Genomic DNA, 13,445 nt, shown 5'->3' with positions numbered 1-13,445 from the left:
GGTAGAAGCAGTTCCTGCTACTAGAGCTACAGCTAACATAGTATGCAAAACCCTTCTGGAACAAATTATTCCCAGATATGGAATGGTTAATAAAATAAACTCAGATAGAAGAACACATTTTACATCCAAAGTCTTACAACAAATAACTCAAGCCTTGGGAATAAAATGGGAATTACATACCCCCTGGCACCCACAAAGTTCAGGCCAAGTAGAAAGAGTGAACCAGACTTTGAAAAAAACTTTAACAAAATTAATGATTGAAACTCAAATGTCATGGGTAAAATGCTTACCTTTGGCTCTGTTGAGAGGCCGAACACAGCCCAGGTCAGACCTGGGAGTGTCTCCTTATGAGATGATGTTCGGATTACCCTTCCTTACTGCTCAACATGAAACAGCCACTTATGAAGTAGGAGAAGTAAGTGTCAAAAAATATGTCACCGCAATTGCCAGAACACTTGAAAATTTGCGGCTGAAAGGAATGATCCCTCAAACCACAGCTTTGGAGTTCAAAATTCATAATATCCATTCAGGGGAATGGGTACTAGTAAAAACATGGAAAGAACAATCTTTGACTCCACAATGGGAGGGTCCTTTTCAGGTACTGCTGATGACTGAGGCCGCAATCCAGACCAAGGAACGAGGGTAGATCCATGCCAGCAGAATCAAAGGACCTGTAAAAGAACCTGAAGAGTGGACTGTAATATCCAAACCAGGTGATACCAAATTGATTCTTAAACGGAGACCAGGTGGCAATGAGCTAGAACAATCTAAATAATCCAAGGGATATGCAAAGAATCACACCTAACTGAGAAGTAAAAGCCAAATTTATATCAGTGGCCCCTGGACAAATTCTGGGACATCGTGGAGAAGAATATTCTCACTTCAAACAGGAAGGGTTGGGACTGGATCAAACAGGGAACTCTCATGTCCTGATTCTAGCCTGTGATTTGTATTAAGAAGGGGGAGAATCACAACTTCCATCAGTGCCACATCATATACCCTGTTTGAATCATTCTAACACGGGGCATGCCAACCACGTCAAATATAAGTAATTAATCTAGAGGGAAATTGGCATTTCACACCGTCGACACCCTAGTTGTAAAGGGTGTCAAGCACAAAATCAACCCCCTATCCAGACAAAATCATAAGCAACAAAAGCAATAACTTTGCTCTGCAGATGGGAATTACTAGTGCCTGTTGAATGGGAAACACCTAAGATACGATAAGATACTACAGTTAAAAAGGTGCCAAAAGAAATTTGCCTAAAAGCTACAAAGGAAGTGACAAGGAAATAGAGGGCAAGACCGGGTCGGCCACTGTACTCGCCACCGAGAAGATCCAATACACCTGCTATGGGTTGCAACCTCATAGGCAAGGGAGGTGGGAGTATAAGCCATGCCGGACCTCTGTTATTCCTTCTTTTGTCACTTCTCCTGGTCCCTTTTGGGACACCGGCAAGACCATGTTACAAATGCTATCGAAAGCTCTACATGGAAAGACACCGGGGCTTCTTTCTTATTACTCATACCCATACCAACAGTCACTGTTATGACTCATCCAAATTAGGTATTTGCATGCATAAAGGAGAAAAATATTGGATTACAGAAAATTTAGGAACAAGTGGAAACAGACTAAGAAGCAATTGTCCAAAAGGAGAAAAATAGATTTGCTCCACAGCTGCCACCAGGGGAACAGTCCAAGATTTGGTAAAAGAGCAAGTGGTAAGTAAAGATACAAAGCCAGCACAGCAACCTCGCCCTATATTCACCTCACCACGCCAGGACCTGTATGCAAAGCTCAAACAACAAAGAGGAAAAAACCCCAAGGTTAGGAAAAAACCTGTTTGTGGAATTGGGGGAGAGGATAGGTAAAGAACTTAACATAACCAACTGTTGGGTCTGTGGAGGAGCTTTAATGACAGAAGAATGGCCACGGAAAGGTAGCAGCGTAGGCCCGGTAGAACTCCTTAAATGGAACCGGACAAATATAAGAGGGGGGAACCGACCTGAGGGGTGGATTTTAAGTTCAACAGTGATAGGGGAAGAATGCCTCTGGCGAACTGGGATAAACTTTCTTAATGAAGTAGGAAACACTCCCTGTAAAAGCTATAAAGTGAGTAACAAAACTTCAAGGTGGTGGGTCCCAGAAAAACCAACTTGGTATTGAGCCCAGAAAAAAGGAAAAGACTGTGTATATGATCATGAAGTTGGACTCTTTCAGTGTAATGACACGAGGAAAAATCCTTATTTTGGAATCCCAGAAATAGCCAAATTTGGGGAGAATATAAATCAACAAGAAGGTGATTATTGGAAAGCACCAGATGGCTTCTTTTGGATATGTGGGAAAAGGGCATCCCCAAGACTCCCTTCACATTGGAAAGGGAGTTGTACACTAAGAATCATTCAACCAGGGTTTTTCCTTTTCCCAGAACCAGTGGGAGATCAATTAGGTATACCTCTCTATGAAGACTTCAAAAGAAAGAAAAGAGATTTAATTGGAGGATTCCAAAAATGGAAAGATGAGGAATGGCCCCCTGAACGAATATTAGAAACAGATGGGCCAGCTACCTAAGCACAAGATGGAAGTTGGGGATATCAGACCCCAATTTACATGCTGAATCGTATCATCAGACTCCAAGCTCTTGTAGAAATCATAACCAATGAAACAGCTGGGGCTATGGAATTAATAGTCAGCCAGCAACGCCAAACCAGAGCTGCAATACATCAAAATAGGCTGGCTTTAGACTATTTACTGGCCGAAGAAGGCGGTGTGTGCAGGAAGTTCAATACATCGGACTGTTGTTTAAAAATTGATGACAATGGGGATGCCGTTCTAGATATGGCCAACCAAATCAGAAAAATAGCCCATGTACCAGTCCAAAAATGGGAATCAATGATGTCTGCTAACTGGTGGGATGGCATATTGGGGAAAGAATGGTGGAAGAAGCTAGGTTTCTTCCTCTTATGTGCTACAGCTAGTCTAATATTTCTCCCTTGCTTGATCCCCTGCTTTATTCGGCTAATCACCAGCATAGTTCAAGGCATGCAAGTTGTGGCAATGCCTACTGACCCAAAGTTGGCTATGTCTGGAACAGCACAAAAAATTATGGTATTAAAAAGACAAAGTGATACAAAAGACCCTCTTGAAGAAGCCAAATTGATCTGTGAAAAGAACGAACAGACATTAGAAGCCAAGCAAAAAGAATTATTGCTCAAGCCAAATGATTTATAAAATAGAAAAGGGGGGATTGTTATAAACATATATTATATTAGCTTCTCGCAAAGTATAAAGTAGATATTATATAACGTTAGAAATGCTTTCTGCTGTGTGGATGTAGTTTTCTCTCTTTTTAGCAAGAATGTTAGCAAGTGTGAGCACGTAAGATAACCTCCAAACGAACAGAGGATGAGGCCCGAAAAGCTGCTAATCAACACTTTGTCTAGGGAGCAAAAGGGCCCAAAGGCTACTCCGCCCGGAGAACGGGCGGCCAGGAGAGTCCGGGAGATTTTATCACCACTCTGCCCGGAGAGACGAAGAGGCCCAAAGCTGCAATCAGCCCTGACTGTCTGGAGAATTAAGAAATCCACCCTACCATCGACTCTTGCCTAGCGGGCCCAACCCCAAGAATCAAGAGAAATAAAACCACAAGGCAGAAGACTAGGCACGCTCTAAAAAGGCGGAACCAAGGAGTGGCCATGCAGAACAGCTCCAGGAAAAGTTTTAATATGAATAAAGAACAGACAGTTAAAAACGGTATAAAAAGGACTGACCTCTGGCATCAGGTGTGCTCTTGGCAGAGCGCCAAGGCAACTGGCTGTTACCCCGTTGCTTTATTTGATGTGTCTCTTATTGTCTTTATATTAAACCCCTTTAAATTCTCACAGGAGAGTGAACTTCGTTTTTCACAGAGAGAAGTTGTTCCCCCTGACAGCTAAGCTCCAACTACGGTGTCGCTTATGTCCTTCCCAGGACGGGCGGGAAAACGCCTCGGCGCAGCGCAGCGCTGGCCGGGAGCGGCCGGCACGGCACCGAGCGCGCTCCCCACTCCCTCCCGCCCGCGCCGCTGCGGAGACCCCGGGTTCGCCGGAATCGGCCACATGCTGCACGGAGGGCAGCGCGGCAAAGGCGGCCTCCCCTCGTCGCCCGGGGAAGGCCGGCCTCGGATCCCCGCTCTCTCCACCGGCACGGGCAGTGCCAGCAGCCTCTCGCTGTGGTCGCCGCTGGCCGAAAGCCTCGCCGCGCACCGCCCGGCCGGCCCCGCCGCTCCGCGGGGTCACACGGCACCTGCCGTGGGCGGCCGCCGAGCGACAGGAAGCAGAAGCGCTCACCGCCGCGCCGCTCGCCGCCCCGCCCGGGCGCTCCTCTCCTCGCGCTACCACGATGGCGCCGGCCCGCCCCGCCTTCCCCGTCGCCTGCGGCGCAACGCGGCTGCTCCGAGCCACGCAGCACGCGTGCGGCCGGGCCCTGCCGAGCTGCCGGCGGAGCCGGGGCACAGCCCGGGCGGGAGAGCTTCCGGCGAGGCTGGGCGGGCGGCGAGCGCGGCCGAGCGTGAGCGCGCCAGGCGGGCGGCGGGCGGCGGCGTGATGGAGAGCTAGATGGAGGCGGCAGCACCGCGCGGCATAAAATAGCTGATCGTCCGGCAGCCGCCCGCTCCGCAGCCCCTCGGCTGCTGTCGAGAAGGGCCCCGGCCCTGGCCGCGCCGGTGGCGAGGCGGCTCCGCAGCCCGCGGGCAGCCCTGGCGGGGCAGGGGAGCACTGCGGGCAGCCCCGGGGCCGCGCAGCCGTCTGCAACGCGCGGTGGGAGCCGCTGGGAACTATTTTACACGTCCCGGGGGGCTGGAGAGGAGCACGGAGACCACGCGGCAGGTCGCTGCCGTTAGGGAAAATTAATCCACGATGCCTGAGGTTTATATCCGAAAAGGAGACAGAGGAGTCCTGCAACATTCTTCGACTACAGGGAGAGTCCATGGGGCTTTTCCCATGGCGTCTGTCAAACGGTTGCGGGATGCAGCCCCCTTTTGATGCCAAGTTCCCGGCCACAGCACCCTCTTCCTTTTCCCCACTGGCTGAGGTATTCGGGAGATACAGACTTCCGGAACTGCCTACTCTATGCGCCCCCCTCTAATATGCACCCCCCTCTTGGCATCGAGAAGAAAGAAAAGAACCCCATTCCTAATGCTCTTAAGTCTTTGTTGCCTTGCTCTAGGTTCAGGAATTTAACACGGCCTTGATTAATCAACAGTCTCTGATGATTAGTAACAGTTCTAGAGAACTCCTAGTTTCTTCTGTTACTTCACTAGCCATAACTTCCTAGCCTTGTCTACAGGCCGATTCACACGGTCTCTTTGTAAAGACTCATCCATCTCATTCCTTTTAATCCCTCCTCTTTTTATTTGCTCTGTATTTGTCTTTACAAACCTTAATTACCATGGATTTAATTTTTTTCTTCTGGAGTCTTCTTGGGTTTTGCTATTATTTGCAGTGACATCCTTTTCTGTCCTTTTGTAGTCATTTCTGGATCAGGTAGGCATGGCTGCTAGCGGCATCCCCTTGAGCACCTGCTGAAAGAGCTGCCGCCAGCATGGTGTCACACATGGTAAAAAGATGAGAGTTGCTATAGCATGTAAGAGGAGGAATCGTATTCATTTAGCCCAGAGCTGGCCAGTTAACCATGAAAACATGTCCCATCCCCATCCTTTCAACATTTGGACAGGTCCACGAGCTGACGTTATTTCCTTTGTTATTTGTTTGACCACTTTTCCGCTGTCATCTGCTTGCAAACAGCAGCTCGAGTCATTTAATTTCCCACAAACTCCTCCTTCTTCTGCCAACAGATAATCTAATACCATCCAATGTTGAAATACCGCTTTCCTCATTTAAGTGGGTTGCTCAGCAAAAAGGTCAAGCGCTGTGGCTGGCTGGTTGGTAATTATTTCCGAGACAGCTTGTAACCTAATTATCTCCTTCAAATGATAAATGGGTTCCCAGGCATCTGGGATTAATTCCTTAGGTTTCCAAGGGGCTGGTCCATCGTGTTGGGTAACTTGTTCTGTTGGCCGTTCATCATTTCCCCGTTTTGGGGTGCTCCCTCCAGCCAGGGCTGCATCAGCTGACTGCTTTTCTCTAATTAAATCATCACAGATTTTGATTCCTAAGCGATTTCCCAGAACTTGTAGTAGCAAAAAGAACAACAGTCTACTAAATATACCATATCCCTGACCAGTTTGGAGGTAACCTGAGCTAAGCATGTTGGCCACAAATCCAATACTGTCCTTTCAAAGCCCGTGTTCCATTAGCAAAGGAACCTACCCATGGTCATCAATTGGTGGCTCAAAATACAGCAGGATTCCCGGGCCTAACGGTCCTCCAACAAGAGTTGCCCCACCATAAGGGTCCCAGCATTTGCATTTCCAAGCTCCCGCACAGGGTTCCCACCTACATTTACATCTGCAAGCTGCTTGGTTGGATTTGGAGCAGAACTCACTAAAAGGCTTTGAGTTCCAATCCGGTGTGGCCATTCCCACTGATAATCACAAACAACATGTCTTCTACTTGTGGAATTTTTGTGGGGACTGCTCAAAAACAGGTGGTCAAAAAAACCCCTTGTCCCTCCCCATTGCTTTACAGGCTTCCAAATATTTTTGGTAAGTGTGATAAGAACGCCTTACGCAGCTACTGTTAGTGAGCCGAACAGGTATTTGATTGCATTTGCCTTGATATTTGGAACAATTGGAAGGAGGGCAATTGGGGGTCCAAACCCAGTTGTTCAAGCCCAGAGGGAAAGTCAATTGACAATTGCCTTTTCCTACATAGACACGCCCTATCCTATTAGGCAATAAGTGCCTGTTGGAGAAGAATGAAGTGGCCGTGAACTTCCTTCTTTGGCCCCAAATCCCATCCCACTGTGGGCCCTCACATTGACCCACCATTTAGGTTCAGCTGGGCTAGCCAACTATGGCCACTCTTCAGATCCTCCTGGCCTTCCACAGAGCCAGCAATTGCTAAGGTTAAAAACTTTTGCTACTTCTTCTCCTAAGGCTGCAAATTGATTCTCCCACTCCTGGCCTAAACTCAGCTGACCATATCAAAGTAGAATTAGTAAGGAAAATGTTTTAATAGTGTCATCTAATTAGCTAGTCTAATTTTCCCGTTGTCTTCTGCAGCACCTGTGGCAATTGAAGACACAGAAACCACTTAACGTAACAAAATGGCCACAAGTATTAGCCCCCAAGTGAGTGGAGATTCTAGAGGAGGGATGCCTTTACAGTCTATTTCAGCAGACGGTCTGAAGGTAGGACTGCGGGGCTTCTTCCGATGTCGAAGCACTGCCTACTGCTCCGGCCCACTCCTGCAGAGTGTCAGTCACGGCCTCCCGGCCTTCTCCTCCAGCTGAGATGTGCAAATCTCCGAGGCTTCAGAGACCTTGACCCGAGAGTGACGGGTTCACCTGTGTTCAGCTTACTTGACGGCTGTTTTCTGTCGTCAGTGACACTTGGAATGGGCCACGCCATTTCACCAGCACTGGCGCTTCTTTCTACTCCTTAATTAGGACTCAATCTCCTGGTTGGATGTTAAAAGCAGCAAAGTCCAAAGGCCGGGCTTGCACCAGCTGAGTTTCCTGTTGAAGGGGTTTCACAAGAAGCAGGATCCTGGCCACAGATGGTTTTAAAAATGCATCACTTGCCTCTACCCCCCCCCCACTGGGTGGAGACTTACCAGGAGGGCAATTGCAAACAACGATTGAAAGGGAGATAACTGAATCTCTCTTCTGGGTTGGGCCCTCATTCTCACCAAAGCCAATGTCCAAAGCCCTACCCATGGCATCTTGGTTTCTATTACCAACTTCAAAAGGTGTTTATTTCTCTCTTCATTGTTTTCTACCCGAGCCGAGCTCTGGGGGTGCCAGGGCCTATGGAGGTTCCATTGTGTTCCTAAAGAAGCCAAAACCCCTTGAAGGATCTTTCCTGCAAAATGAGTTCCCCTATCTGAATCTATTGCTTCTACAATGCTGTATCTTGGAATGATTTGTTCCAAAAATGCCTTAAGAACAGATCCTGTCATTACTGAAGTAGTTGGAAATACTTCTGGCCACCTTGCTAGCTGACATACGATTACCAGAAGATATTAAGCCTTGCCACTTGGGGCATCTCCGGAAAATCCACCTGGCATCTTTGGAAGGGCCATGCAGCCCAAGGCCTCCCTCCTCTAGCAAGTTACTTTGTAACTTGGCTGTTGGCTTTAGCACAGATCAAGCAACCTTCAACAGCTCCTTTTGCCAGTCTAAAAAGACCCCCAGCAACATACATCATGAGATAGGCTTCTGCCAATCCTCAGGAAGTGCAAGAACTCTCTTAATGGAGTTGCTTTAATATTGGTAGGGCCAAAGGTTCTGGTATCTCTTGTTTGCCATCCCTTGGAAACCAATTCTTGCCTTTTTTCTCTGCCACACGACTTTTAACTGTATGTCAAACTGCTGTGGTAGAAAAGACAGCTTCCTGGGCAGTGATGGAGTCACGGGGAGCAAAGGGGGCATCTTGGAGAGTTCTGGCAGAAGTGTGGCTTTCTGAGTTTCTTCATCCACCAAAAAGGAGACAGAGGAGTCCTGTAACATTCTTCAACTCCAGGGAGAGGCCATGGGGCTTTTGCCATGGAGTCTCTCAAATGATTGCGGGAAGCAGCCCCCTTCTGATGTTAAGTTCCTGGCAACAGCACCCTCTGAGGTACTCGGGAATTACAGACTTCCGGAACTGCCTACTCTACGCCCCCCTCTAATATGCAGTCCCCTTTTGGAATGGAAAAGGAAGAAAACCAAACTATTCCTAATGCTGGGAAGTCTTTGCTGCCTTGCTCTAGGTTCAGGAATTTAGCAGGGCCTTGGCTGAGCAACAGTCTCTGTTGATTAGTAACAGTTTCTAGAACGAATACTTTCTTCTGTTACTTCCCCCCCTGTAAATTCCTAGCCTTGTCTAAGGAGAGATTCACACGGTCTCTTTGTAAAGACACATCTATCTTACTCCTTTCACTCCCACACCTTCCTTGCGGTGGAACGGCTCTCCCCGGCACAGCACCTGGCACAAAACCCCCGTATACGCACACACACACCTGCACTTACCCTGCACTCCGCTGCACACACACACACACACACCTCCCGCACACTAACACCCCCTCCACATCCCCACCATGCTACTTGCAGTGGCCCTGCCCCTGCCATCCCCACCGGCTGGCAGCACCCACTCCTCGCATGCTTCCCCATGCCTTGCATTTCCTTGCTGCCCCCTCTGTAGCCTTCCCTCAACCTGCCTTTTCTCCCCTGCCTTGCACTGACTTGCTCACCCATCCCCCACCTGACTTCCTTTCACATTCGTCTAGGTCTGGCCTCACCTTTCCTTTTCCTTCTAGGACCCTCATTGCCTTGCCTCGCCTCGCAAAGCCACCACTTGCCTTGCCTTGCCCTTGAACCCCTCCCTTGCCTTGCATGACCTTGCTCACCCCTCCCCCACCTGGAATTCAACACCCCTTTTCAATGACATTTCTGGGCCTTGCCCTGCCCTTTCTGCTCCTCCGAGGAATCTCAAAGCTCTCAAGCATCTCCGGTGTTTCAGGATCCCATGAGAGGAAGACCAGGGGAGGACGCATGTTGCCACACTCATCTCTGTGGGCAGCCTTTGTCTGGGAGCAATCCTTGCATGTCTTGAACCTTGGAGGGGCAATTCACATTTTGCCCTTGAGCTCGGGGACCAGAAAGAGAGTTCTTTTGCATACAAGGGAAAGCAGGTAGCTCAAGTCTTTTAGGTACAGAGGAGAGATGACCCACGCGGGATCAAGGCCACACAGAGCACTTGGTCCTGGCCACTTTTGTGTACCAGCAGTCCTTGAATGTACTTCTCACCTGCCTTGCCTGGCCTTGCCTTGGCAACACAACAGTTGCCTTGCCTTGCCCTGCTAGCCCTCTGGAGCCTTGCATTCCTTTGCACGGCCATGCCCAGCATATGACCTGCCTACTGTTTTCCTCCAGGGCCTTGGCTTGCTGAGCCCTTCCTGTTTCTGCCTGGCCTTCCCATCAGTGGCCCTTCCTTCCTACAGCCAGCCTTGCCTCTAACTTCTGGACCTTCTCTTGTCTACCAGTCCATTTGCTTTCCCCTCACTGCTCTGGCCTTGCCTACCTCTCCCTTGACTTGCCCACAATTGCCTGCACTCGGTTTGCAGCGCCTTGCCTGCATGGAAGGCAAGGGAAAGAGTGGTAGGCTGGGCAAAGCAAAGCCAGCAAGTTGTAGGCAGTGCGAGGCAAGGCAGACGCAGGCAAAGGAAGCAGAGCAAGGGTACCTTAAGAAGAACTAGACAAGGCAAGGCCAAGAGACTCGGAGTGCCTTTCCTTGGGAAGGCAAGGACATAGTGCCAGTGTTGCTGGAGCAGATGTTAAGGTACTGTGGGGAGGAATAGTCCAGCAAGACATTTCTCTTCTGGCCCCTGTGCGTGTAGGGGCAATTGTTGGACATATTCAATACTGGAGGCGGATCAGTCGCTGGATGTGTTGTATTTTGGAGGAGGGGATGCCGTTTCTTTGGAGATGGGCTTGTAGTTGCTCTCTTTAGCAAGGAAGGCAGGTTTGGATGTGCACATCAGGTACTCCTAGGGATTTTAAAGGCTTTTCCCAACAGGCAGAGCTCTCTCTGGGTTCGAGCTGTTGAGCTGTCAGTGGGAATGCAAAGGCCAAGCTCTTAAGCTATTTGTCCTGGTGCCTTCAGTGTGTGAGCAGTCCCTGGTGCCGTTGCCTTTGGATCCTGACTCTGGGAGAGGGAAGGCTTAGGATGGTACCTAGAGCTGAGAAGGAGAGTGCTGAGAACAGCGTGTGTGCTGCTAGTTTGAGGGGTGCAGGTGAAGTTGTAGGCAGCAAGATCTTCCTCAGCTGGCACTGTTTTGAGCCCTGTTTTTGCCAGATGGTTTCAAGTTGGTGGGCGGAATCTGCGAGAGGGAAAAGATTTGTTTGGGCCAAAGAGGTGTGGTGTAAAGAAGAGTGTGCTCTTGGAAGGGGAAGATGAGGGCAACCTTTTTGTCCTGACACCGTTGATTTGAGTGCAGGGCCGTTTGCAAGTTGCCTCTGTCTGCCCTTGGGGTGGTTTCGAGCTGGGCCAGGTGCTTGGCCTTCTTTTGCAAGTCTGCAGCGCCGTCGTGTGGTTGTTTCCATGAGCGCTGACAGTGCCCGGCAAAAAGCGCTTGGCTGGCGCGGCCCCAGTCGTGTGGAAGCAGTTGGTGGAAGAGCTCCGCTGTGCATCCTGCCTCTTGGAGACATAAAAGGATGTAACCCTGCGCGTAGGGGGGAAGCAAGACGAATCTTTTCATTGTTGGCTGAGCAGTTTCTAAGCGGCAAAAGTAAAGGCAGTTTCAGCACGGCCTCTTTCTTTCAGAACCTTTTCTGTGCCATCATGAACATGCTCAACATGCCACTCGCACCCGCTGAACTGCATCAAAGGCCCTGGAGATAGGCGCTTTCCTTCAAGCTCTCTGTAGCATCGTACCCTCCACCTCTGGCGGATCCCAAAGCCCTTCCAAACATCCAGCAGCTGCACGCAGAGAACAAGTGCTAAAACAAGGCGTTGGCCTTCCTAGTCCTTTTAAAGTCTGTGAACTAGGCGAAACATTCCAGTGAGCAGCACTTTCCTTCGCAACTATATCTAGAGCATCATCACATTCTCTCCAAGTGGGTAAGTCCACCCTTGCAGCGCAGCGTTTGCAGCCACAGTTCGGACTGAGAGATAGGCCAGGTGAGAAAGCATTTCTTGACTATCCCTCTTCTCTGGAAGACTTGATACTCGCAGCGCAACCACGTCCACACACCTTCAGTGTGGCCAGGTTCAAGCAGCTAGAGCTCCCAGAGATGGGAGAGTCAGGAGAGAAGACGTTCCAAAAGTACCGTGTACTTACAGCAGCATTAAAACTGTGCACAGCAGTCTGCAGCACTGTAGACTGCGGCTTCTCCGACAGACGAGCCATCCCATTGTTGCCTCTCGCAGCCTGCTTGCTAGCTGCTCTCCTGAAGAAAAGAACTAGAAGAAAAAGCCAATGCTGGGCTGCACCTTCCCCTTGCCTTACGTAAAGCCACCTAAACTCCCCGCTGCACTCTCTACTTCCCCTCTCCTTGGAAGCGACCACTGTGTTTGCTGCATCTCGAAGCCTAAAGTTAAGCGCCAAAGTTTCCAAGGATGGTTGGAAGAAGGATAAGTAGTAGCACAAGGAAGTAGTTGTCGTTGAACTTCCTCCTTCTCAATGCTAACGTGAATTGGGCAGGCAGGCGAGTGCTAGCCACGCTCCTTTCTCAGTTTGTACGCTGCGGACACGAGTCCGGTGCTCTGCGCCTTCGTTCGGCCTCTTTAGTACCCATGTCGCTCTTTCATTCAGCCGGAGTCGAAGCGTCGTCTACTTCTCGCCCAGAGAGCACGGTGCCGGCAGCGAAATGCCCCAGCCGACTGCTTCTGCCGACACACGCCTGGTCTATGCACTTTCCCTCGCAGCGACATACAGCAGCACTTTCGGTCTTTCTTGTCGTCCAAATGGAAAGGGAAAGATTCTCTGCTATGTCCCGCCCAGAGAACAGTTTTAGGTCAACCAGCACGCCCAGAGCTTGCCCTCGACGCGTGGAAACTTGTGTTTGCACCACATTCAAGTGGCTGCCGTCTTTCCTTTACAGCCTGCAGAGCACCGTCAGACCGCCGTGCTCTCTGCACCTGCCTTCTCAGTTCTAAGTACTACCGCGCCTCTTACAGCCTTGCAGGAAGCAAAGACACGGGTAGTCATCTCGCAGAGAAGAACGTGGAAGGACGAAAGGATGATCTTCCTTTCTCCTGCTTCTTGCCTGAATTGTGGTGCTGTATTGAAAGTCTTGGCTAGCGAAAAGCTCATCCAGCAAGTGCCTCATTCCTGACGCATCTCGCTGAGCGAGAGTTTCACGAAGAGTTTAGACTCTGGAAACAGCAAGAAAATGATTGTACGTCGAGCTGAGGAAAATCCGTGCACAGCACACTGTGGATGCGTGCAGTGTTCGCGCTGAAGAGCGCCAAAACGCAAAGCCATCGCTGGGCTTCAGTTTTGTCCAGACCGCAGAAGGCAAAGAACGAAGCAACTGGGCACCGCGTTAACGTACTCAGTGGACCGAATTTCAAATGTCCAGCCAAAAGCTGCTTCATAAGCAGATTCAGCTGAGAATGCTCTGGCTGCTTCACAAAGTAAGGCGCAGCCGTTTCCATTCATCACACTACCTGGCCAGAAGCAGTATCCTACACCTTCAATGCTGCAGCGTCCATGCAGCTGGAGCACACGCAGTAGGACGCGTCCAGATAGACGGCGTTCTTCAAGTACCCCCCTCCTCCAAGCAGCCTTGAAACTGAGCACAACACACTGCGGCTCGGGAGCTTCCTTCTCAGATAGACGTGCCGTCACGTTATTCACTCT

This window comes from Aphelocoma coerulescens, chromosome 11, assembly GCF_041296385.1.
Source record: "Aphelocoma coerulescens isolate FSJ_1873_10779 chromosome 11, UR_Acoe_1.0, whole genome shotgun sequence".
NCBI classification, from domain to species: Eukaryota; Metazoa; Chordata; class Aves; order Passeriformes; family Corvidae; genus Aphelocoma; species Aphelocoma coerulescens.
This window is presented reverse-complemented; position numbering follows the sequence as displayed.